The 25,851-nt window shown below is 40.1% G+C and overlaps 1 protein-coding gene across 1 annotated transcript in view; it reads left to right on the forward strand.

The window, feature by feature from the left end:
* The window catches only part of ryr2b (ryanodine receptor 2b (cardiac)), a 176,394-nt gene that overhangs the window by 137,027 nt on the left and 13,516 nt on the right, over positions 1-25,851 (forward strand). The window lies entirely within an intron of this gene.

Genomic DNA, 25,851 nt, shown 5'->3' on the forward strand with positions numbered 1-25,851 from the left:
GTATGTCTCATAAAGCTGCAATCAACAGGCTTTTTCTGAGTTAATTGTGCAGCAACTCAGTGAGTGTAAATGTCAGAGTTGATGTCAGTATATTAACACCCCCCCCCCCCCCCCCCCAAGGATAAGGTGGCTCACTGGTGTAGAAATAAAATGACCAAATTACCAATACCAATTTGCTGTTGGTGTGGTTCCATTAACCTGCTACTTTAAAGGTGTCTAACCTATAGACACTTAATTTAACAGCATGCCTGATGTTGTTTTTGGAAAGGGCCATTATCTCTGCTGAGGAATGGCTGACATCTATGATGATAAATGTCCTAATGCTGTGTCATTTTTCCATAAATGCACCTTATAATCCGTCCCATATTCATCGTATCAACTGGTTGGTTTAGGACCAGAGTCAGAGCCTTTGCTGGAGTTTCAGGGCCAGTGTGAATACTGATATTTGGAGGTAGAAAATAAGGATATATCTGATATATTTGCTGGTCATCATATATTCGGTACAATTATAGTTTTGATACAGCCAGTAAATGTATCTAAACTTAAATACTTTTATGCATACTCGTCTGTGGTGGCATGCGTGATTTTTATCATCTGGGTTGGGTTTTGTTTGAACTGGTTCAGCTACCTGGAATTGGGTTCAAGTGCCCAGCGGTAACAACAACAAAAAAACAATTGTCAAGAATAAGTTTACAGGCAAGCTGCTGATGTTAGCTGCAGGCTAGCATCTGGCTATCAGTGCCCTTCAGCGTATAGGATTATTATTTTATTCAACCAGGTGTTTCCCGAGGCTAGGTGTACTTCTTACAAATACTGCAAAATGAATATTACAGATAGCATTGTCTGTGTTAAGTTGTGAAAAATGTAACCACAAATGACCTCCAACTCTGTCACCCTGATGGGCTCAGTGTATTTATACTCAATAGTACAGGTTTAATTCAGTCGATACAGTTTTGCGTGTTATACGCTGAGTTTGTCCAGCTTGGGGAAAGTCCAGCAGCTGACCTCCATCTGTATTAATTGTATTGACTGTTTTTTCATTACATGATGAGCAGGCATATAAAATGATGGACACTGCATAGAAATGTGTACAAATTGATCACAGACTACAACACAGACTGAGACCACGCGACATGTGAATAAACATGCTCTAGTGGGACAGACACTGTGTATTTTAAAGGTTAAAAAAAAAAACTCCAAAGTTTGGTATGCAACCTGTGCTATGATGCATTTTTTATTTCACAGGAAACTTTATCTCCAATCCATAATCACAAGTGTTACCAGAGGTGAAATCTACAGGATTCGAAGTGGCAGGGTGTATTTACTCCTGACAGTAAATACCATTCTAGTTATGCAAAACTGACTTCACATATATTTCACGCCTGTCACTCATAACTGATAAATACAGATCTGACTGTGAGGAAATCAACCTTTTGTGCTACTGTGGTGTTAGAGCACGTTGTGCAGCCGAGCGATTCTGCCATACAGGTAACCTGCCCGTAAACCAGGACACTCAGGGACTTGGCATTCCGCTGTGTCCTTTGATTGGCAGGGGAGCAAATGGCACCAGCATCTGGAGGCACTCAGATATAAAACACAGGCAGGCAGACAAATAAGTTCACACAAAAACCCTTTACGTAGATGCGCGTGCGCACACACACACACGCACACACACACACGTATAAACAGACCTTTTTTAAAGGGGCATCTTTCCTCACACTTTCATCCTGGTCTTGCTTTGCTCTGCCTAATTCTTAGCAAGTCCAATATCAGTCCACCTGTGTAGGCTTGACTTGAAAGCCGCTGAGACACGAAAAGCTGCCACTATTAGCATAATCACCCATAGGCTTTTTCCTCATGCGTGACCTTTTAAGCTTGATGTTTTAAGTAATTTGCCATTAGTCATTGTTTAGTTTTCATGAAGGGCATGATTAACTTCTGCAGTCTTGCAGGCACACGCGTGCACACACACACACACACACACACACACACACACACACACACACACACACACAGAAATATGCAACATGCAACTCCAAGTGATTGATTTTGGTGTTTGGTGTATTAATCTACTACCCACTGTGTCATGTTATCTACATTTATGTTGATGAATCATCCGTCTTTACTGCCAACAGCAATTAACTTGCATGTTAAAGATTCCATCCGTCTTGTCAAACGGCATTTAAAACCCTAATGTGGCCATTTAAATCAGACCCACACAACATTCAGCTTCAGAGAAAGCCAATGATTGCATTAGTTACTCCCTCAACATTATCTGAAACCCAGCGGTATGCTCTAAATGATCAATTCCCCAGTCGGGCTTTTATCTCTGTCAGTCTATCAGTCATCCCATCAATGAACCTTTTTTCTGGGTAATTATCTTAATGTAACTGGAAAAAAACAAAGATAATTTGTACAACTTGTTCTTTTTCTTTTCTTTTTTTGCTTTGTGTCTCAGTCAGTCAGCAAGGCTCCACAAAAAAAAAACAGTTCAATTTTGAAGACATTTTATGGAGAGGCTGGCCATGGACGAAGCCATTACATTTTGGGGGCAGGGCTGAACATTTTCACTGATTTGGATTTCTTTTACAAAGAAGCATTTGGGAAGTCCTCAGTAAACTGTTTAGACCAGGGCAGACACGTTCAAGAAATACTCAGCACCTGATTGGAGGAAACATCTGTCGATCGCAGGCTAACCATGTCAACAAACTCATGTAGAAGGTAGTTTGTACGTAGAAGAATGCAAAAACATCTTTTCCATCGAGAAAAGCATTCTGTGTTGTTCTGGGCGATACACTCTGCTAGTTTTGAAACAATAGTCTCACTGTCGTCATACTTAAATCCCGCCCCTTTTCGCCTTCTGATTGGTTGGGTCACTTTTAGGGAAGGACATGAGCACATAACAGGCACAAACCTGGCAAGATTCTGGACACCCAAATGCACTTTGAGGTTTTTTTGCTTTTTGATTTATCATAATAGAGATTTTAAGAAAAAGTACACATGCAAAATGTAAACCAGCTTAAACCATATTTGTGACAGAATTCTGATTAGTATCTTCCTCATCAGGCAGTTGGTTCCTGGTAACCCAGCAGCCAGTCAGCAACCCTGTTTAACCCTGCTGATAAAATCCCAGCTGATTTGGGCCCATCAGCAGGGAGAGAACTGAGCAAAGTGCAGTTCCTCCTGAGGTCATCTCTCCTCAGTGTTACACTCCAGAGCACCAGACCCCTCCATTTAGCAAAGTAAATCAACTCATTACCTCTCTCCAAACTGTACGCACGCAAAAGGGTTACGCCTTAGCAGCTCTATAGGCTGTTAAACTGCCCGTCCTCGTGATGTAGTCACTATGTGTGTGGCCACTGTATCTCCCCTCTGTCTCTGCCCCCTGATAAGCCACTTGAACTAAGAATTTCTCTATTTTACATCATCGCCATGGGCGGAAAATAAACAAACTACGACCCAATTTCAATTTTCACTTTTCATTTGCGGCGAGTCAAGACGAGGACAAACGATAAGGAATTGGAATCCTAGTAATCTGGTGGTGCACTGAGGAAAAATAAATGTGTTATTGGAGCTGGAGGTGGGGACTTCTGCAGTATGCAAAAAAAATTTACCCTCTCCTGTGTTTGAGAGTGTATATTTATATATATATTTTTATTACCACTGCAAGTCAGTTAAAAAATGCAATATATCCTGTGCTGAATCAAAATTAATCACAAGCTTGGAATATTACTCTCTATGGGATGAAACAAATGCATTTGTGGTGTAGGAATTAAATTAATGCATGAATACTGGTTAGAGAAATCAGCATTTAGATACCGGTAAATAAATGAGAATCTCATAATTTAATGTGTAAACAAGTATAAAAAAAACAAGATAAACAAGTCACCCTTGAGAAGCTCGCTAAACTTTTAGCTTTACTTAAGAAAATGGTACCATCATGGTAAAGTTTTCAGATTAATTCTTAACGTTCTCATGAACAAATTAATTATTTGTACAAGTATAAATGAAGTATCATAGAAGGTAGGGCTATGTAGAAAGATGAGATCCATCTCTTTAAAATCCTTAATTTCTGTTTTACATTTTTGGTATGCATTTATTTTGTCGGATCAGTCCAATACAGATATTTACTGAGGATTTTTCTCTTTTTCGGTGGGGGCTAAAATGATTAATGGATTAGTTGATCGATAGAATGTGGAGCAGCAACCATTATGATAATTAAACAACAGCAACAAAAAGCTATATGAGAATGGACTTTTCTTTGTGTGATTTGTTAGTAAATGGAATATCTGTGAACCTTTAGGCATTAGGAAATTGTTTCTCTACTTTCTGACATTTTATAAAACAATCAATTCACCAAGCCAGGAGCAAAAGACTTTCCTGGAAACCTGACTACATAATGATATACTTCTATTGAAATGTAAAAGGGAATTTGTATCCACAGTTGAGGAAATAATTATTTGATCCTTCACTGATTTTGGAAGCTCACCCACTGATGAAGAAATGAAAGGTCTATAATTTTAATGGTGGGTTTATTTTAACAGTGAGAGACAGAATATCAAAAGAAAATCCAGAAATCTCATGAAACAAAAGATTTAAATTATTTTGTAATTCAGTGAGTGAAATAAGTATTTGATCCCCTATCAAAACATGACTTAGTATTTTGCAATTTTACAATTTTATTTGGCAGACGCTTTTGTCCAAAGTAACATTCAACACAAGCTAGAATTTAGACTGGAGGGAAAACCTTCGCGAGTACGTCAAAGGGCTTTGAGTTTGATTGGTCGCAGGTGCTGCCATCTAGTGGCAGTAGAAGTGCTAATTGTTGTTTTTTTTCAAAAATTATTTTCAATATAATTTAACCACAACTGACCACAACCAATATTTCAACATCAACAATATCTTTCAACATTCAACACTTTCAATATTCAACATTGTAGTATAGCACTTGGTGGAGAAACCCTTGTTGGCAAGTGTAGGGGTCAGAGATTTCTTGTAGTTGATTGACAGGTTTGCACACACCTCAGGAGGAATTTTGGACCACTCTTCTTTGCAGGGTTCGAGGCTGTCGCTTGGCAACTCGAAGCTTCAGCTCCCTCCACAGATTTTCTGTAGGGTTTAGGACTGAAGACTGGCTAGGCAACTGCATGACCTTCCTGTGCTGCTTCTTGAGCCACTCCTTTGTCACCTTGGCTGTAAGGTTGTCATCTTGGAAGACCCATCCACAACCAATTTTAAGTTTCCCGGCTGAGAGAAGGAGGTTGTCATCCAGGATTTCACAGAACAAGGCCCCATCCATCTTTCCCTTGATGGGGTGAAGCTGACCTGTCCCCTTAGCAGAGGAACATCCCAGCATAATGCTTCCACTTCCGTGCTTGACGCTGGGGTTGGTGTTCTTGGGGTCATAGGCTGAATTCCTCTTTCTCCAAACACGGCGAGTCAAATTGATTCCAAAGAGCTTGATTTTGGTCTCCCCTCATCACCTTCTGTGTTCATTGGCAAACTTCCAGCGGGCCTGGACACGTGCCTTCTCGAGCAGGGGAACCTTATGGGAGCTGCAGGATTTTGATCCATTACGGCGTAGTGTGCTACCAATGGTTTTCTCGGTGACTGTGGTCCCATCTTCCTTGAGATCATTAACAAGCTCTTCCCGTGTTGTTTTGGGCTGATCCCTCACCTTTCTCATGATCATAGCTACCCCACCAGGTGAAATCTTGCGTGGAGCCCCAGACTGAGGGAGACTGACAGTCATTTTCTAATTATCACACCAACAGCTGTCTCCTTCTTACCCAGCTTCTTGCCGGTGGTCTAGTAGCCCATTCTGGCCTTGTGCAGGTCTACAATCTTGTCCCCGATGTCCTGTGACAGTCCTTTGGTCTTGCCCATGATGGAGAGGTTGTGTCTGATTGATTTATTAATTCTGTGGACAGGTGTCTTTCATACAGGTAACGAGTTGAGATGAGGAGTACTTTCTTAAAGCGAGAGGACTAGTCAGTAGGAGCCAGAATTCTTTATGGTTGGTAGGGGATCAAATACTTATTTCACTCTATAAAGGGCAAATAAATCTATATCCTTTTTTAATGTTTTTCTGGATTTTATTTCAGATATTCTGTCTCTCACGATTAAAATAAACCTACCATTAAACGTATAGACAGTTATATTCTTTGTCAGTGGGCAAACTTACAAAATGAGCGAGAGATCAAGTAATTATTTCCTCCATTGTACATCACCCAGCACATACTGGAAACCGGCCCTGTCTTTTCACTTTGTATCTCATATTATTTAGTAATAAATCTATGAGCCATCATTGCAGCTCGTGACAGAAGAATGGGTTCTTGATCATATTCAGACATCGTGACGTTAATGAAGCTTCACTTCTAATGTATAATTTCTTGTTCATTACATTCAAGCCTGACTGCATCTTGTCCATCAGCATAACTAACTGCTGCTGTGATTTGTTCAGTACAATGTTACTCAGGCACATTTCCTGTGTGAATTATTGGAGACAGGAATACTGCACTGTCCTGCGGTTAATGACACACTATTGATTCAAGCCAAAATACCCTCTGGAGGCATGTTTCTTATCCCTGGGGATCTTAATGTTAGTTACAGATTTCTTAATACACTTACATTTTTCTCCCTTAGGACATCACTGGTTTAACCTAAAAAGACCCTAAATCAGGGGTCCATTCAGCATTTGATTAACAGGCAAGAGCAGCCTGGTTTATTTTGCAAAAGCTAACGTTGTGTTAAAGTGGATTTTTACGCCTGGTCAAACACATCTGCTTTTCAGAACTTACCCCCAGATGGATCAGTTCAAGCTAGCTGAATTCTGAATATTCATGATTATTTTCAAGTATTATTAAGATTAATTCTTCTTTTTAAAAAAAGGGGGGGAAGAAAACAACATTTTTCAGATCAAATTCAGGTCATTTATAGGAAATCAACCTGAATAGTAGTGGATACGTCTGTGGATTTCAGCATCTGGTTATGTTTCTCTCCATTGTTGAGAAACGTCATGATCAACCATCCATTGGTCTCTTTCATTTCTGATATTTCCCACTCGTCTTCCCTCTGTCTTCCTCCTCATTCCAGCCTTAATGCAGCATTCTGTGCGCCCCTATTATTCAGAAATAACCTTAAAGTCGCTCTTGCAAATTCACATGGCTGGCAGATGGCACGAAAAGCCCTCCATCAGCATTATAGGACGAGGAACTGAGGTATTGGTCAGCATCCAATACTGAGGGACACAGCACACTGCGGTATGAGGATGAAGCGAGGGGTTGCTGAGAGGATGTGTATTGAGAGTGATAGAGGAGTGAGGCTGCAGAGACTTTTTAGGTGTACGCAGTTCAGCCATTAAATACTAGCAAGGAGCATGAAAGATTTACCTTGAGCGAACCCCAAATGGATTTTCTGCAGCTCCCTGACCTTGATGGTGCTGCAGTAAGAAAATGATACAGCATATTCTATATTCATATCAATCACATTTTGATTTGTTTGGCAGTTGTGTGTACTTCTTTTAGTTCTCTAGCAGGTGGCAAAATGTTCTAAAATGAGCTTTTGATAAATATCTGGATGATGTAGTGAGGCGTCACACATTGAAGACTTCTAATAGCACATGTTGGTTAAAATAAGCTCTCTTTCATGAGCAAAGATCGGAGTACTTAGAAGAATTGAGGGAAAATATTTAAAAGGAGATGACACAATTTTTGTTTTGAATTTTAGATCTAATCCTGAAATCTTTCCAATAAATTTTGAATGTCTTCAATCTCTCGTAAAGACGAAAATCAGATTTGTAATTGACACGGCTTGATAATGACTCCGTTTTCACAGCTGCTCATCTGCTGATTTCCCCTGCTTTCTAAACTCTTGAGGAAATGAACGACATGTAAATCACGTTGTGCTCCCCTTGTAAACAGAAGGTCAGAGATTCCCGTCTGATATAAATGAAAGTGAAATGTCTTTTCAGTATACAGCTCTTGTAGGAGAAATTGGTTTGGAACGAGACAATTTTGCCCCGTGAAAGTATTTTCCAACTGTTCGCCTTTATAAAGCGAGCAGCAACAAAATACATTCAGTCATACAAAGCAATCAATCCCTCTTACTATCAATGAAACAAGGCCTGCCGACTGGCTAATGGATTTTTGTCTCGATTTCTTGTCTCACCTACATTCCCGCTCGTATCGGCGTGTGTGCGTGTGCGCATTCACCTCACTTTCACCACAATGACTCTCTCTCTCTCTCTCTCTCACTCAAGCGGACCCAATAAGAGTGAAAATCTCTTATTTCACTGCGACCAGCAGCAATGAATAGTATCTAACTGATTCTGCTGCTGCACCTGCTGCTGATGGAGAGCAGATCCAAGTCAAAGAGCTTTGATCTGATGTGAATTTCGATCGCCACATCTGTGTGTGTGTTTGTGTGTGTGGCCATTGAAGGAGAATACCTGAGTAACAATGTTTGATGGCTTCACCAGAAAAACACGATGCAGAAGCCAATGACTCGGGGTGCTGATGTGCATGAATTTGTCCTCGATGGAAATGAGCTTGTTGCTAGATCTGGCGCACCCGTGCATCTCTTTGTTTGTTTCAAACTGTCAATGTTGCTGCACATTGTTCTTTTTATGAACTAAACTAAACCGAAGATGCAAGCGAGAAGAAAGTGACTGGCACAACACTTCTCGGTATTCAACGCTCATGATGATGACACAGCTGCACCGGTGAGAATGTGGACGAGCAGGTGCAGATCAAACGCTAAATAACTTTAAGTGATTGATTGATGCTGGTCAAAAAAAAGAGGGAACAAAAGGCCTTGAGTGTGATGAAGGGAGGGCTTCTAATGAAAGAGACTGTGTGGGTTTATCAGAAGAGAGGAAGAACACAGAGCTGTTGGAAAGCTGTCCTTTGTCCAAATGGCTGCGGCCAATTGGGGCTAATTGATAAGTGTGCATCGTGAGTGAAATGTATAGCCTTGTGTCTCTGAGTTACAGTCTTCCTTTGACATATACCAAAGTCACATTGTGGCTAAATGGAATTAAACCTCTGCACATCTACAGAAATGAATTTCGACTCAAGCAGATCGAGGAAATAATTGCAGCCAAGAGGCCCGTTTTACCACAGACAGGAAGCTAATACATGTTAACTTCTTTGGAAAACACCATGATCCGTGCGTACGTTAGTTCATCAGTTTCAACCAATGACGTGACAGCCGCCTGAAATAGTGCTGTTCTACCTCAAACCCTGTGTTTCTTTCCTCAAAGTACTGAGACCACAGGCCCGCTAGCTCAAACATATTCATGTTGAATGAAATGGAAACAGTGAGAGCTCTAAATGATGCGCTAGTCATTTTACAGAGGACTGCTTCAGCAGCTTCATAGAGTTGCTGCATCACCTCGGCGTTATATTACGATCCGCCCACTTTGTCAGCATTCCAATCAAATCCTTCCCAATGTTATTTCACGCCTTTCTAACCTGTTCCAATCAAAAAAATGTTGCAGCTCAGCAGTGGGAAAACTTCTTAATGTTGATTCATCTGGACTTCAAATGACCACAAGTTTATTTACTGGCTGATAAGTGCATTGCTTACTCTCTACACTGTTTGCGATCAGCACACTCAATGTGTGTGCTAACTACAGTAACATCCACCTCAGTACCGGGACAGCAGTGTCACCCACACCTGACCTTGTAGCCAAAAATAGCTTGTCATTTGTTTGTTCGCAAACTTAATACATGAGGTCGCATGTGCTGCGTAACATCACCATTCACCTCTTAAGCGGTGAAGTGGAGGAGAGGGCTGTAAAATATATTCTTATCCACACAGGCCGGAAATCTTGACTTCCAAAATGGCTGGCTGGATAATTTAAGATTCAAAGCAATAAATGTCTCACATGGCAGTATTTCATTTGGCGAGGAGCTGGTCTTATAAAATGCTTCCTTGATTCTGTTGTCTCACCTCCCACAGTTAGGACATTATTTCATCCTTCACATGAAATGTTATCTCAGCTCGTCCTCAACACCTTAAATACATGATCACCCCACTCTGGTTTTCTTCTGAATCAGCAAAAATTAAAAAAAAATAAATAAATAAAAAAAAACGCATTATAAAGCTTCCTGCGAGTAAAAAAATTTAAAAAAAGGGGGAAAACAACAGATTGTCTGTGATTGTCAGAATTGAGAGCAAAGCCCCAAAAAAGTGTAATATGAGCTGTATAGTGACACTAAGTCATTTTTCTTTTCAGTGCTGTGCATGTAAACCCTTGATTCTCTTCAGCTCTTGCTGGGATGACGGATGTCTCCCCGGAGGACGAGCTAGCTTCCGTAATGGATTTTCACTTTCATAAAAGTGGCTTTCAACCTGGCACCCTAGAATGCTCTCAATCTGAATTTGAAGTGACATCATGTTGTTAAGACTTCTCACTTTTGGAGGGAAAGTCCTCACTTGTTCTCCTCAAGTGACTGCAACTTGAGTAGTACAGTGTTCAGTACCGAGCCCTCGCTCTCGGTAAGATAATTTTTTTCCCTCGACTATTAAGGAAAACTGAAAAGTTTGCTGTCTTTTTCTTCCCTTTTAAGCGCTTCCTGTTACTCGGGGGGGGGGGGGATGATGCATTGATTGGCACGTGCATTCTCTTTGATGGATGGTTGTGCTAGCAACAGTTGGGACGTTTCATGCTCATCATCCTACACATGCAGCACGATTTCAAGATGACAGATTATTAAATACGCCTTATTCATGTCATGGTGCTCTTCTCCTGAATCTTAAAAGGCTGTCAGCCACTTTAATTCAGTCGGAGAAACTAGGATTAGGAATAAATTGATTCCTTATTTTGAAGAGAGCCTTTGTAATGCCAAGCAATCACCCATCGTGCATTTTGATGTGAACCACTTGTCGTTCAACGGAGAAGTCACTGCTTATTAAGTAACAATAAGCAATTGTGATTGTTTTTATTTGTGTGTGTGTAAATGGAATTGTCTGTCGCATTGACTCTCATGAAATAAAAATAAATGTGTTGGTGGGCATTAACGCCTGAAGACGGCAGGGGGTAGTTTTTGTTTGTCCAGTAACTACAAAGAATCGCTACTTCAGTTTTCACACTGACCTCTTTTCCTCTCCACTTCATACTGAATGACAGCTTTATGGTGTGTTTCAGGGCTAATATAACAAAATAGAGGGAGTGGGGCACCTCACAGTTCTATTATTCAGCTTCTGTCATGATCATTATTTCGACAGAAGAACAAAAGAAGCCCCTTCCTCATTCCTCATTAGACAGTGAAGGCAGGGACTTCTCATGGATCCCTAGAGGAGTTTTTCCAAGGAGCTGCTTGGAAGAAACCTGTAAGATTATACTCAATGATAACAAAGAAGGTGGAAAAAAATAAAAGACTGGAATTCTCAGGATCTTTTATCCTATAGAATTTTTTTTTTTTTTTTAAAAACCTGCTTCCTGGATATTTTTGAAGTGATTGAAAGGAGAAGCTGCGGAAGATGTAGAGAGAGAGAAAGAGACAGAGAGAGAAAGTAATAAATGTTGCCACATTTCAAAACAGTAATTATGCCGAGTTTTACCTTCCTCATCTCGTTCTATGTTACGCTGAGGAGGACGGAGCGGTGTAGCCGGGTGGAACCGACTGTAATTAGACCGTGGAGAGAAATGATGGACACGCAAAGCATTCACATACAAATTAACCCTCCTCCAACTGCCTCCTCCTCCTCATCCAGTCCTACGCTGATGTTACCGACAGATAATAACCTCCAACTCCATTATCCCTCACAACTATTTATTTTTTTTTTTTTTTTTTATCTTGACCTGCGCGTCACAGCCAAATGTCACGGCTAGTTACAGGCTCCCTCGCCATCTTCTTCTGCCATATTTCCGTCAGTTTTGGACTTCCTCCAGTGTTTAGCCACAGTTTTACCTGGAATGTGTTTACCCTTCGAAACATTTTTTTTCCCCCTCTTTCATTGTTGTTTCCTCCAGCAACTTTTTTTCTAATTTTTCCTTAAAGATTATTTTTCATGATAATGGATCGCCTCATACTAGCAGAGCGGCCCTTGGCATGGACTGAAGCGTCCTACCGTCTCCTTCCTTAACCGTGCGTCTTGGCGATCCATCACACACGGCGTGTCTTAAGGGTAGAAGGTGATTTATTATCCCATTGGAAACGATCCTCCTGATGCTGTTGTTTGTTTAAAAAGAAAATCACATACTAATTTTGAAATTTCAGAACAGAGTGAGACACCAAGCAGCGTTCCTTTTCTTGGTGATTTTGGCAAACGAGCGTAGTTCTTTCATATTTCTTTTTTTTTCCGTTTTCTGAATATTTGAACAAGAGCAGAGGCAAATTTTCCTCAGCCCCTCTCCCTCTGTGAGCCCTGTTCTATTGGGAGACTCTGATGTGTTTTGCATCCACGTTGCATCATAAAAGCATCATCAAATTCTTTTTTTTTTTCTAAACTAAAGCATCCGGTAATTATGCTTCCATTTCTATATCCTATATCGGAATTAAAATTTACTTTCAAGTGAATGTTGAAAAACTCTGACATTCAACAGGCTTTGCTTATTTTATTCAACATGTGATTGCTGCAATCGAGGGAGGTTTAAGTTTTGATGAAGGCCCACGGCAACTCAACAATAAAAGAGAATTAAAAGTGCCGTCAGGGGTAGAGAGGCAATCAAATGTTTGAAAATTTGAAAAAAAAAAAGGACAATATAGTCAATTCCTAAAGCACACAGATGTAATGTTGACATGATTTGTTAGAGAGTGGGGGAAAAAATCTCAGTATTGCAATATCAGTCAAAATAAACTTAATTAGGTATTTTCAGCAGCGTCAGAACTGGTGAATTATTAGAAAACACACTAAGTTCAAATTCTCTCCAGTGTTTAATTTAAGATACAGGATTAATTTAAGAATTCAGCCTATTTACTGTACAGTCCTTGTTAGAGAACTAACCCGGTGCAAAACAAACACAACAGTACATTCATTAATTCTAATGGAGGTAAAAGTTTGAAGTCGTGGACTTTTTTTTGTTCTTTTTTTTCCATATTGTTTGTTCGCAGGGTATCTCAAAGGCTAATGGGTGGATTCGGATGAAATTTGGCAGAAAGCTATCACAATGAGGAAGGAGATAATTACTGTAGATGACCAAGATTTCAGGCCAACGGCAGGGTAAAGTTAACAGCTTTTTTTTGTTTCTCAATGTCCGACGTATTTGCTCTCAGTTTGTGGAATACATGATCAACTGGGAAAACATAAGTTGCAATACTATTTTATAGATGGCAGCCTTTCAAAAATATATATGCATATGTATATACAAATATATATACATATATATATGTACATATATACATATATACAAACACATATAGCAGCAAGGATACAACAGCTCTGCTCAATACAAACTGGGTATCAAATATCAATGCTTATAGAGATTGGTAGGTCATGCACGCACATTATTGGAATAAACATATATATATATATATATATATATATATATATATATATAATATATCCTTCCTCTGCAAAAAATAGAAAACTGTCTCTCTTTCTTCTCATGGGACAAATGTGTGTTTGGTTTTCCACCACAGCAAGTGGATCTAAAATGTCCTGGATTGGATTTAGGGACTTAATCTATCCAGGTAAAGACCGTTATGGTCCACTGAGCTCCATTTTGGGGATGACGCGCGGTCAATTGGAGGAGGCTGCTATCATCCGTGACAAAATCCTGTACAAGGAAAGCAGCAGCATGGCTTGATTGGACAGATAAACATGATGATGAGTGTGATTGAACACTGAACACACTGGAGATGTGCTCCACTGAGCATTGGTCTTTTCTCATTTAACATTCTGCTGGGGTCAGACTAAGTTAATTAATTTCCCTTCACATGATTTTTATCACCAGCACACAGACACCTTTTAAGGGTGTGTTTTGTTTTGTTTTTTTTACACAGAACTTTTTCACCTTGAAAGAGTTTCTCCTGTCATTTATCTAAGACGGCATCGCAATGCATGTTTAAGAAGTAACATCTATAGATGTACTAAATATTTATAAGGTGAAACGCCTTCTGGTGGAGCTCAGTGTGGCTGAGAGGGAAATAAGTTTGACTCCAGTGAGACTGATTTCAGCAACATCTAAGATGTGTTGCCATTCTGTGGTGCTTTACTGAGACAACAGGAGTAACTGGTGTGTTTGATGTTTGGAAGCATTCGGCTCCATCAGTCTTCCCTCAGACAATAATAATAGTTTACACCAATTAACAGACACAGAGACTAACGACAGGGCACAGAGGTGTAAAAAAAAAAAGAGTAAATATGCAGTTATACCTCGAGAACACAGTGTTGTAGTACTGTGTGTACATTTGAAATTACTCAACTTGTGATTAAAAAACAGCTACACAAAAGGCCAGGGGGGGGGGGGGGGTGGAGCACAAGAGTACGGGAAATGCTTTAATAGTGTAATTGGTAATGTGGGATGCAATGGGCTGCTGGTTGCCCACAGCTGACCCGCAGACTCGATCAAATCTCTGTCAGCGGCACCGGATCAATGAAATGTCATCCATGCAACCTTGAATCTCTTCCAAGTCCCTCCCCCTCCCCTCCATAAAGCTACAATAGCACAGCACAAATATCAGAGTCGACTCTCCCCTGAGAGCAGAAAGATTCTCAGAGTCAGATGGAGGGCTAAACCTGGACTGTATTCATTTAGCGCTTTTCTAGATGGGTTGTGGTGCCAACCAGCTCATCAAGTACAATTAGGGGTTCAGTACCCTTGCTCAAGGACGCTTGGACGGTCATCCCGGGACGCCTCCATCGAAGCATTAGATGGGAACTCTGGGTAGATTTAAAATATTGAAACAGCAGGACAGTCACACTGCCAGTTTTAAAGAAGAGCCAACTTCCTGCGCCAGATTTCCTAAAGACCACACAGTGGAGACAGTTGAAAATGAAGGAGCGAAAGGCAGAGCTGCTGTTAATTGAATTATTCAAAGTGCAAATTCCAAAATACAGGATCTGCAGTTTTGCAACATATATGATAAGAGAAAGAAAGTTGTTTGTCTAATATATTCCAGCTTCAGTTTGATAAGCAATACAATGTTAAATATTGAAACGCGTCAGCATGGATTAAGATTGAAGTCCAACAACCTTTGATGCCCCTGTCTGAATACCTGAAATATGATATCTCCAGAAACTCTGCTCTGATTAAACTAGAGCCTGATCATGATTGATGTACTAGATTATCATTACTGTCCCTGGAGGGATATCTGACAGCCTCATCACAACACGTCACATTCATATCCAACCCCTTCTCTCGTTCACAAAGAGTTTTCTGAGCGCCATTATGGCAATGGGAATAAAAAACAACAGCCCAGCTCTCCTCCATCACCCGTGAGAGGATAGTGGCGGTGAGAAGGATGGATTCAGGTGGATGACAAGTGTTCACGGCTTATTGTTTGTGCCAGATGTGAGGTGGATCTGTGATTCATGTCTGACAGGCTGGTAGATGGAAGGCTTTTGGAGGTAGTTTGTGAGTCTGATGAGGGTTAATACTGTGAAGGGGGACCAGGATGGGTTCTATCACTTAGATTAGATATTTATTAACTCAGCGCCAGTCATAACCTTTGCCCTGCTCCTAGTCTGGTGTGTCACTCTCAAATTTTCTTACTTTGCTGACGTAGCATAATCAGGAATGAGGTTACGTTTTCAGAGTCCGGTCACCCAAGTGACTGTATCAAAAATATCTCGATTAACCTAGTTTTGCACACACCTTTTAATTTTGTCTTTTCCTGCGGATACAAGGAGCATTTGTTCAGAATTTGCTCCCTTTTCTGCTAAATTCTTTGTTTTCTTAGGTAATTGAGTTTTGCTTTCCTTCTTTATACATTTGGTTCCCATCGGTTTCTGCTTGAACTGGTAGATGATAGATGTGTCATTTTGCTAACGACGTAATATGATACATATTTCATACTTGCCATCACAGACGTGTATGATGCATCATGACATTATGGATTCTTCGACACAGATGCCTACGCTGTCCCTCTATAGTGACACCCCCCCACCCCCCGTCCATATCACATGCTGTCAACAGTGACTCACTAGAGCCGGAGGGGACTAACACTCCCTGTGAAGGTGTCATGATGGCCTCTTCCATGTAATATCCGCAAAGTTGATGTGAAGGCTATCTCCTTAGGTTTTTTTTTTTTTTTTTTTTAGAAACACTATTCCTTCACATTTTCAGAACAGCCTTGTTGAACAAGTCCCATCTCGCGCAGGCTTTGTCATCAATCCATGTTGACCCCCTGATAAGGTCGAAGTTCTCATTAAATCCGGGAGACATTTCTGCTTAAATTTGCATTTTAACCAGGCTCACGGATTTTGTTGATAGTAATGAATATGCAACATATAGACAGATTGTGATAAATATCAATACAAGACTGTATTTTAAGGCAAGTATGTTATAAAATGAATGGATAATTCATACGTAGAATTGATTTTGTAATAAAATAAATTATTAAACTGCCTCATTTTCTATTCTACCCTTCTGTCCCCCCCCCACCCCTCCATTGTATTCAAACAAAAAAAAACACTGGCAAGAATACAGAGAAAGGTTGCAGCTATGAGTGCTACAAAAAAATAATCATGAAGTACACGTATTCAGCGCATCTTTTGACATGAAAATCCTTCCTAATTTGCTGCCTCTCGGGGAGAAAAACCGCTTACCAGCCCATCAATTTATCACTGGCAGGGTAAGTGAACCGTCTTTGCCAAACACACATAATTAGCACATTAGCAGCAAATCTTAATTGAAGTTAACTGGCATCAATTTAAGTCAGCAAAACAAAAAAAAAAAACATTAATTCACTTAGGAGTTATTCTATATGAGCCTCCAAGCACACAAATAGCTGACATGGTATTGTCGGGGTCACCTGTAATGTCATAACCTGCTGGGTCAATCCAGTACGTCATCCTCTCATGACAGCGTTCACATCTCAATGACATCAGCTACAGTATAACATGTATCCCTCAAGGCATTAATACGAGGCCTGTGTGATGGACCCGTCTTCATCCGCTGGGGACGACGCATCCTTTTACAGAGTTTCACATCATTCTGGAAATAATCCAGAAATAGCTGATCTCTTCACTATAGCCCTCCTCACTCTGTAAACCAGTCTGTTGCTATATGTGGAAAAAGAACAGCTGAGACAAGAGCAGCAAATAGGTTTCTCTTTTAAAGTATGAAAAGTGTGAGAGAATGTTAATGGGAAAAAAGGTTACGGCAAAAAAAAAACCCATCAATTTATGCTAAAAATAAATCTTGTGAGGCAGCTGGTTTCATAAGATCAGAGGAGAAACTATCCTGTCAGACTTCAAATCCTGCATTTGTGGCTCCTGGAAAGGTTAGCGGTGCTGACGGCGTCTCTCCAAGGGAAAGATGTTTTTGCTCCTCTATCGACTGGCTTTGGTTGGTTCATCAGTTTGTTGATCTGATTGGTAAATCATCCAACCAGTTTTCAAGTCTTTTTTGTGAGTATCTACTCTTTTCCAAATAGTTTCTTTTGCCGACTTCTGACAAACAAACAATGCGATGCATCAGAATGTCACTGATTTTGATTGATTGTATTTTAGTCAACTTTTCACATCGTTTCTCGTCCTCTGACTCTGTTTTGCACTCTCACGTCCATTTATGTATTACTTCATTAGCTCTTATGAGGCATCTGTTTTATCTCCATTTGTTTCAATTATATTATATTTAATTGTATAGATCTGACCGAGAAGTGCAGCCTATTGTGTTGCAGCATTGAGTGTGTTGACGGCACAAGAACTTCCTCGGGAATTTTCCTTTGACTATATTTCAATACTGTGCATGTTGATATTGCGGATTTACGTGAGACAGATTGAGCATGAACACGAGACCAAGCTGTTTGCTAAACAGTCAGATAGTTGACAGTTTAATAGAGGTTCACCACCTGTAGAGCTTCACAGTGGCTCATTATTATCTTGGGATCGTACGTCAGTCAGCGAACTGCATTCATTTTTGGGAAAAATACTGCAATATTATACATCCCCCTATAAAAAATAGGGAATAATGCAGTCGTATTTAGCTTAATAATAATATTGCTGGTGTTGGGAGAGAGGTGAGACATTATTGTTGTTTCACACCAGCCTACATTCCTCTTTTGTCCACCACAGCAAACTGTCTCTTCTTTATCACACACAACCTGCCTTAATGTCAGATAACTAAATTTAGAAAATGGTAAAACACTGTAATTTCAGCTCAGGCGGTGTCTGCAGTGGCAGTGTATCGTGTGTGTTTTTAAATCTTTGCTCAAATTATATGCCAGTGTCAATTCTCTGTAGACACGCATCCACCCACAGGGATTGATGAATGGAAGCGTGTAAGTGTAGCCTGCTACCCTGTGAGTGATCGCTCCATCAATAGAAGAAGACTTTCAACCATGATGAAACTTGCAGTTATGCTCTGTAATCTCTATGATATCCTGTGGTATAAAGTTTGGTCTTTGATCTCACATTTGTCAGGTTGTTAAACCTGGAGGCAACATTAAATAGACATTAGTTTTAAGTGGAAAACTGCAGTGGAGGATGGTATTATATGTCACAGTTAAGCAGAAGCGTGTGTGCAAAAAAAAAAAAAAAAAAAAAAGCGTGTGTGCAGCACCTGCAGTTGTTCCTTTCAATTAATGTCTGTATTTTTAACTTAGAAAACAAATATGTACTGGTGTCTCTTGATACTAAAAAAAATAAATAAAAACAATGGCTTGTATAGCAGACAGCTTCTGTCTTCAAACCTGAGCGATCATTACAGAGTGCATACATACAGGTGTCAAATACTTTATTTAAAACTTTAAACATTAAGAAGTCAACTTTATTTCCAAAAGATTCCCAAACTATAACCAAGACTTTCCATCTGTTACGTAAAAGGTTAAAACGCAAACTGACACCGACATCGGGAAAAAACCCAGCAACTTTTCTTTCTGTTTCTGACGTATGACATCACGTAACAAACGACGTGTCTGGATCAGTAGAAAAATATGTTATCCTGTAGAGGCCAGAAATTTGAGAGATGACCAAGACCTTCAGATTTTCTTACCACAAAAAGAGTGAAATGGCACAGTTGCTTTTGTAGGTGAAAAAACTGATCCCTGAATAAATCTGCTCCTCGGGAAGGTCGGGGTGTCCAAAGATCAATGAGGCCTTTTTTCATCAAGAAAGCCCAAAGAGAAGTCTGCACATTTGTTTGCCTTCTTGCACGACAAAAATGTTCAACACTCTGTCATAACGAAAACATTCATCCTTAAAAATGGGGAGTTTTGAGTTAGCACAGCTAAACGCCCCATGCAGAGCCTCTGGCTGTTATTGGAATATTGATATCACGTCTCCTCTTAAACCTGCTTTTAATTCTTTATAAAATGATATAATGGCAATAATAGCAAATAATGTTCCAGGGAACTACTTTTCCTCTTCCTCCTTCCCTATTTCTTATTTAAATTCTGAAATTTTATAAAGCTCTAGTCGAAGAAAACAAAAATAACCCACTGTTCTGCACAAACATGTCAGTGCTTGATATATATATATATATATTTTCCCCCAAATAAAGACAGGAGAGGTTGAGATGTGTTAAGCTGTTGTGCAATAACCTTGTGATTGTGAAACATACTTCTCATTGTATTTCATATTTGAGTTTGCCTGTGTTTACTGACAGGGTTGCCCTCGATACACGTTGCTTGAACGTCAGAGTAGCACGTAGACAAACAAGAGGCAGACCTAATATTCATCTATTAATCTGACAGATCCAGGATGTGGATTTACCCTGAAATTCCTGGTTCAAACTCTTTGCGTGCTTTAAGAACCCACCAGTGAACCATTATGTTTACCCACGCCTAAATCTTTTATTGATCTTGGTGTACAGGCATACACTCATGCAGCAACAGAATGAAACAAGCAGTCTGATTCTAACTGGGTTGTTTGGAAAGTGAGTTTCAGGTTACTATGGGAGCTCAGGAGGAGTGAATTGCTCTTCATCATCAAGTGAAACTTTCTTTCCTCCTCTGACCTGATTTCTCCGCTCTGTCTAACTGACCCTTATTTGGAATCTGTATGCATGAAGCTAGCACGAAGGTAACACAGCAGTTCCTACAGATACAACGTATCCATTGAGTTGTAAAATGGAAACGTCTGGCCATTTCGGGACTTTGGAAGGAGAATAGATGAAATAGGTTAATGAGGCGTTGCGTTGGTTCAGTCAGGGCGTTTACTGTGAGTCATGTGCAGCCAGCAGATGATTGTCAGCTGATCCAACAAACATCAATCATGCTGAGCTACTGAGACGAGGCGTTCTATCCATTCAGGCTGTCAGTTGCTCGTTCATAGCTACAGTTAATAATTACGCCCCAGCACTTGTTTGTAGAGGTGTTTTCCTCCTTACAAATGGGAATGTGATCTGGGAGATTGTGTTCACAGTTGCAGACGTACTGATGATGTAATTATTAGACTGGATTACCTGTTCATCCTTCTGTCAGCAGGAGTATGCACAAGCTTTTTGCTGGTTGAGGTGAAATTTTGAGGTGATCTATCTATACAAATATATGTATATGTATTTATATAAATATATAGAGAGATATTTGTATATAAATATATAGATATATACAGGTATTATATGTACATTATATCTATCTATATATATATATATATATATATATGCATGTGTGTATATTTATATACATATGTTTATAGATACATACATACATACATACATATATTCTTTTAAGCTGAACATTCAGACATGTTTTTGAAACGGTTATGACTTGTCAGTTTAATTCACAGGATCGTCTGAGAAGTCACCCACAGAAACTGTGTACTTCCAAAAATGAAATTACTTTGCAGGTAATTGGATAAACCACCTGTCAATCACAGTCTAAAAACAACACACTGCAGCCAGATGGTAGACGAAAGAAAATATCTGCTCCGTGGAGGAAAAAAAAGCATTCAGTGGCGTTCTTTTCTGTTCATTTCTGATGTAACTGATTCCATAGTAGCATCTTGGCTAACCTGTTCAGGAGCTGCCATTGTCATTCTGAACCAACAGTCAACTTCTCACCATGATCACATCCATCAAGTCTGACGAGTTTCTTTCTCATGCGATCTTGGGGCGTCATGATGTCATTACATCAGCTGCTTCACAATTTTAATAGTTATTCCAAGATGTGAGCCACACAAAATACCTCACAGTGCCGGTTCTGATCAGCAGATCGTATCACTACAGTTTAGGGATGCGTGATAGTGGATTTTGCTGCTAATATATGCCGATATTATCTGTATAAAAACAAGTTTATATATGTCCATTTCGTTCAAGCCCCCAAAAAAACAAAACAGAAACAAAGTGAATTTGAAAGAATAGCATTCGAGAAATGCGTGGCACAAGCTTGTGATGAGTTCATCAGTCAACTCTCTGCTTTAAACTTTCCAAAAATTCAGTTCTTGTTTTAATTTCTTTCCATTTTTTCCTTCCTTCACCACTGCTGTGACGCAAAATCATTATTTGTTCTTACCGACACTATTTTGCGGTTAAATCTGTGCATTTCATTAAACCTGTCACCAAACCAATTTTCTGATGGCGACTTGGCAATCTGCTCCAAATATTTCCATTCCGATTCCATATTATTTTCATACAGCACAAACGCATGGAACTGTTGAGGGAGGGAATTGTTTCTATGGTGGTATTTCCACCGGGTGACAACCTGCTGGTTCATGATGTGAAATGATTTGCCCTCTCAGTAAATTTCATCTAGCTTTCGTATCAAAGTTAATGTATTGTTGGACTGACAATCAAGCAGCGGAAATGTGTTCATCATTTACGTGACGACTCAGAGATGCTTGTGGGAAAGGAATGTCAGAATTGAAATACAGAATGTGCTGTATGCATTAGCAGGTTTGGTCTTCATGGATGACAACCCAGTGTGACTTTAATTCCCGTGAAGAATAGGTTATCCTGGGGGGGAAAAAAGAAGCAGGATAATGGAATAATATCAGTCAAATCCAGGCCACTGGGGGATTTTGCTTCCTGCTATATCTGTCTAAGCTTTTGCTTTCCTCTGTCAAACTGCTTCTCTCAATGTCCTCCTGTCCTTCTATCTCCCTCCCTCGAAAACACTTAGAATCACAGCAGATAAAGCCATTCACCCACAGGAAGAAGTTCTGTACTGAAACTTGATACAAAGAGGAATATTGCAATATTAATAAGGGTTTTCATCTTAATTTTGGGGGGGTTTACAAAATGGCTGCACCCTCTGAATCCCAGTCCTCAGGAATCACAGAGGCACTTGAGTGGTTATGATGTTTATCTCCATCCTCTAACCTCAGCATTGAGTAATATACTCACTCTCAGCACTGTTTAAATAAGTTTAAGGGCCTCCAAGCCCCCTCGTTTGGTGTTGACATCAGAAAAGAGAAACGCATTAGAGCCTGGAGGGGGGAGAAAAGTGGTCCAGTTGATTAAGAGGGAGGTAGTTCAAAGCTGAAAACTTCATTCTTGGTATTGCAGGAGGAGGGGGTGGGGGTGGGGGTGGGGGCAATTAAGGAGGGATAGATTGCAGGAGTAATAGACTAATTTAATGAAAATGTAAAACCATTGCTACGCTGTTTTCTGCAGAAAATCAACACAGCTCTCATGCGCTGCTGGTTTTCTAGCACATATCACGATGAAGGTCTGGCAGCAATGTATCAATAAACAGTGTGGTTTACACAGCGAGCCCTCAAGCCACAGGCATGTGGAACAACACAACACTGCAGGTGTAACGTGATTATGACAAATGGAAGTTGTGGCAATCTGTTGAAAAATAGCAGGCGGTTAGTGGAATGCATACGAGTGATTAGTTATGTTATTGAATGCCTATGTGCGGCCTTCATCATGTAAATGGTGCCTTACATTGTTGCGTTCTGTCTGCAAAGACATAATTGTAGAAACATTTCAGATAATTGAAGAAACACAAAGCCAAATGCAGGTGAATACACATCATTAGTTGGGATTTTGTTGTATGATTCCTTTAAACTGCGAGAAAGCCTTTTTATGGCTGAACCACCCACATCATATTCTGGGAACCTTCTCTGGTCTGTGTTGTATCTTCTATTAGCGACGCTGTAAGTAGAGTTAAAGAGTGCCTTTTTCCACTCAGCGTGGCTCCATGCACTATCAGAGGCTTCTGAGGATCTCATCACTCTCTATCCTCATAATGTTCCTGTCAGGGTGCCGGATGGGAACTATTACTCGCCACAGATCATCATTCACGAGATGCAGGAGTCCCCATAAATGCTGTCACTTTTATTATGCAAGATATTAGTCCATTTGTGCAGCAGCTCAGCGGTTTGCATCGTTATGCTAATATTTTTTCTCGTGCTTTGTTGTTGCTCCGTGTGACGACAGAAGACCAGCAGCTCCTGTCACACGGATTAAACTCCTCCTATATTTACATGTATTTTATATGTGTCATTTTTTTTTTATCCCTGGATCAGCTCCATTGCCCCACACCGCCACCACCACCGTGGTCATGAATGGATTCTTTTTCATCTTCCTCTCCTGTGTTGGATGTTTTCTAACGAACCAACGACAAAAAGGCTCAGCTGTAAAAGCCAATTGTCAGCGCAGCAGATCAATCACCTGCATTAGCATTCACGGATCATTTCCCAGCAAGCACATGATATAAACCATACTATAAACGTTGTTATGCCACCTGCACTGGCACCATTGTTTAGAATTGGAGTTCTTAATCTTAAAGTGACAAGTACTTGAAATGATTGAAATGCAGATTTATGACTTTTTTTTTTAGCATTGAGATTCTTTTTGTGTCCTTTGTGTTTAATTCTTTTAATGTTTAATATTAATATTAATGTTTCTGGGCACCATTAATGAAACTAATACTTTTAAATGTTAAGCAATTGGGACTGTCCATTTTAAACTTGTTGCGTACTCCAGGGTTTGTATCGGTTCCTAAATGTGATCTTAGCATTCCCGACTCTATCAAATCTCAGATCTTGAAATCCTGCAGGGTAAAAAGAAAAGCAAAGAAATACTGAGCAAAATCCAGCAACAGCCAATGAGAGCGAACGGAACAGGAAGTCTCATCAACCGGATGTTGCGCAATGTTAGCTTTAATAGTAGCTAGCATCTGCCTCATTTGAGAGCAGCCACAAAACTTTATTTCATACTCACCTCCTGCTTGCTCTGCAAAACATACGTGCTTATTCTAGTCTTCTCAAACTTCGAACTTCCATATTTTTCACTTTTTTTTTTGATGTCTTGAAATCAGCTTTGAAATCATTCAGTATGAATGTAATGTTTGTTGTCCTGCATCTGGATTGAATGGTCTGCCGTATTCATTCTTACAAAATTAAAATGTTGAAAACTGATTTAATTCTGTCATGCCATATCCCCAAATTAAAAAAAAAATACACATCTGTCAAGATTTGAAGATTTGCATCGAACGGCAGTCTCGTAATAAATGGAGAATGAATTGTACTGTCTGTCTTTTTCTCTTTTGCTGGCTGATGAAGCGTTCTTGTTACACAGAGCAAAGGTAGATTATTTTATCTGTTGCTAAAACCTGCTGTTGTGTGGCAGGTCAGAAACTTACCACGAACTCTTTGTATGCCAGTCCTCCAGGCCCTCACTGTTCCTCTTATCTTGTATAAAGCCTGCGGAGATAATGGCAAACTTTTTGCTGAGGTTGAGACATTTTCACATGAATACATCTATCCCTCAGTGCCGCCCCGAGCATCTTGACTTTATGTGGAATCGCACTGTCCATACTTTGATTTAAAGGATGTCGGAATACGTGTTTTCATTTAAAAATGAGAAGGGTATGTCCCCGTCTTCATCTTGTCTTACATTTTTTTTTATTTTAACCAACTCCAAACAACCTTAGTTTCTCTAAGAGGCAATTTATCAGTCCAATTTTGTTTTCAACAGTCGCAACACAAATTGAATACATGCTGAAAAGCCAGACGAATAACAATTGCTAATACGAACAAAGAGGTTTCGGATGGATAAACTAATCCAGCAGATGAAGTAGTTAATATAAGATGCTGCTTTGGGAAGAGAATTAAATATTGATAAAAGAAAATGAGATGCAATTTCAGTAAACTCACTTTTGCTCTTAACAACTTTCTTCACTTTATTTCACGTTATAATACGAAGCACTGCAGGCACCAGAGGTGAATGCCCCATGGAACCCCCCCCCCCCCTTCAGATTATTCTCTAAAGAAGTGCTGTTGTGATGACAGTAAGATGTTGTCTTGTTTTTGTTCATTCGTGTTGCTAACCCATCCAGTGATGTGGACCTGTCGCCTCACTTTTTACTCATCAGCTTGGGCCTCATCTGGTGCCAGTTATCAGAGAATAAGCTTTTGGTTCTCAGAGAGACACAGATGAGACCACTATGACTTCCCCAGAGAATTTAGGGAATCAAATTTAAAAGCTATTTTAGGCTCCAGTGACAGGTACAGTCACGTCACCTGGCTTGATATTATTGGACGAAATGAGATACACCCTCTGCCAAGTCAATATGTATGTGATGGGGGGGGGGGGGGTGTGCAAAGAGAGCAGGAAGAGGCGGGGCCCTTTCGCGCTTTTGAGTGAATGAGACAAGGGGCAGCCAGGGATTTGTGTGCTTTTACCGTCTGTGTCTACATCCATCAAGAGGAGTGGGTAGATGCCACTATAACAGCCGTGCCAGTGCCACCTCTCTTTGTGGCCATGTGGTACTTCTGAAGGGACTCAAGTGTTTGATGATGATGATGATGATAATGACCACGTTTGCATTCTTGAAATCGTGTCCATGG

The sequence above is a fragment of the Aulostomus chinensis genome, chromosome 16, assembly GCF_037954235.1.
Source record: "Aulostomus chinensis isolate RoL2024-O1b breed Wild chromosome 16, RoL_Achi_v1.0, whole genome shotgun sequence".
Classification (NCBI taxonomy): Eukaryota; Metazoa; Chordata; class Actinopteri; order Syngnathiformes; family Aulostomidae; genus Aulostomus; species Aulostomus chinensis.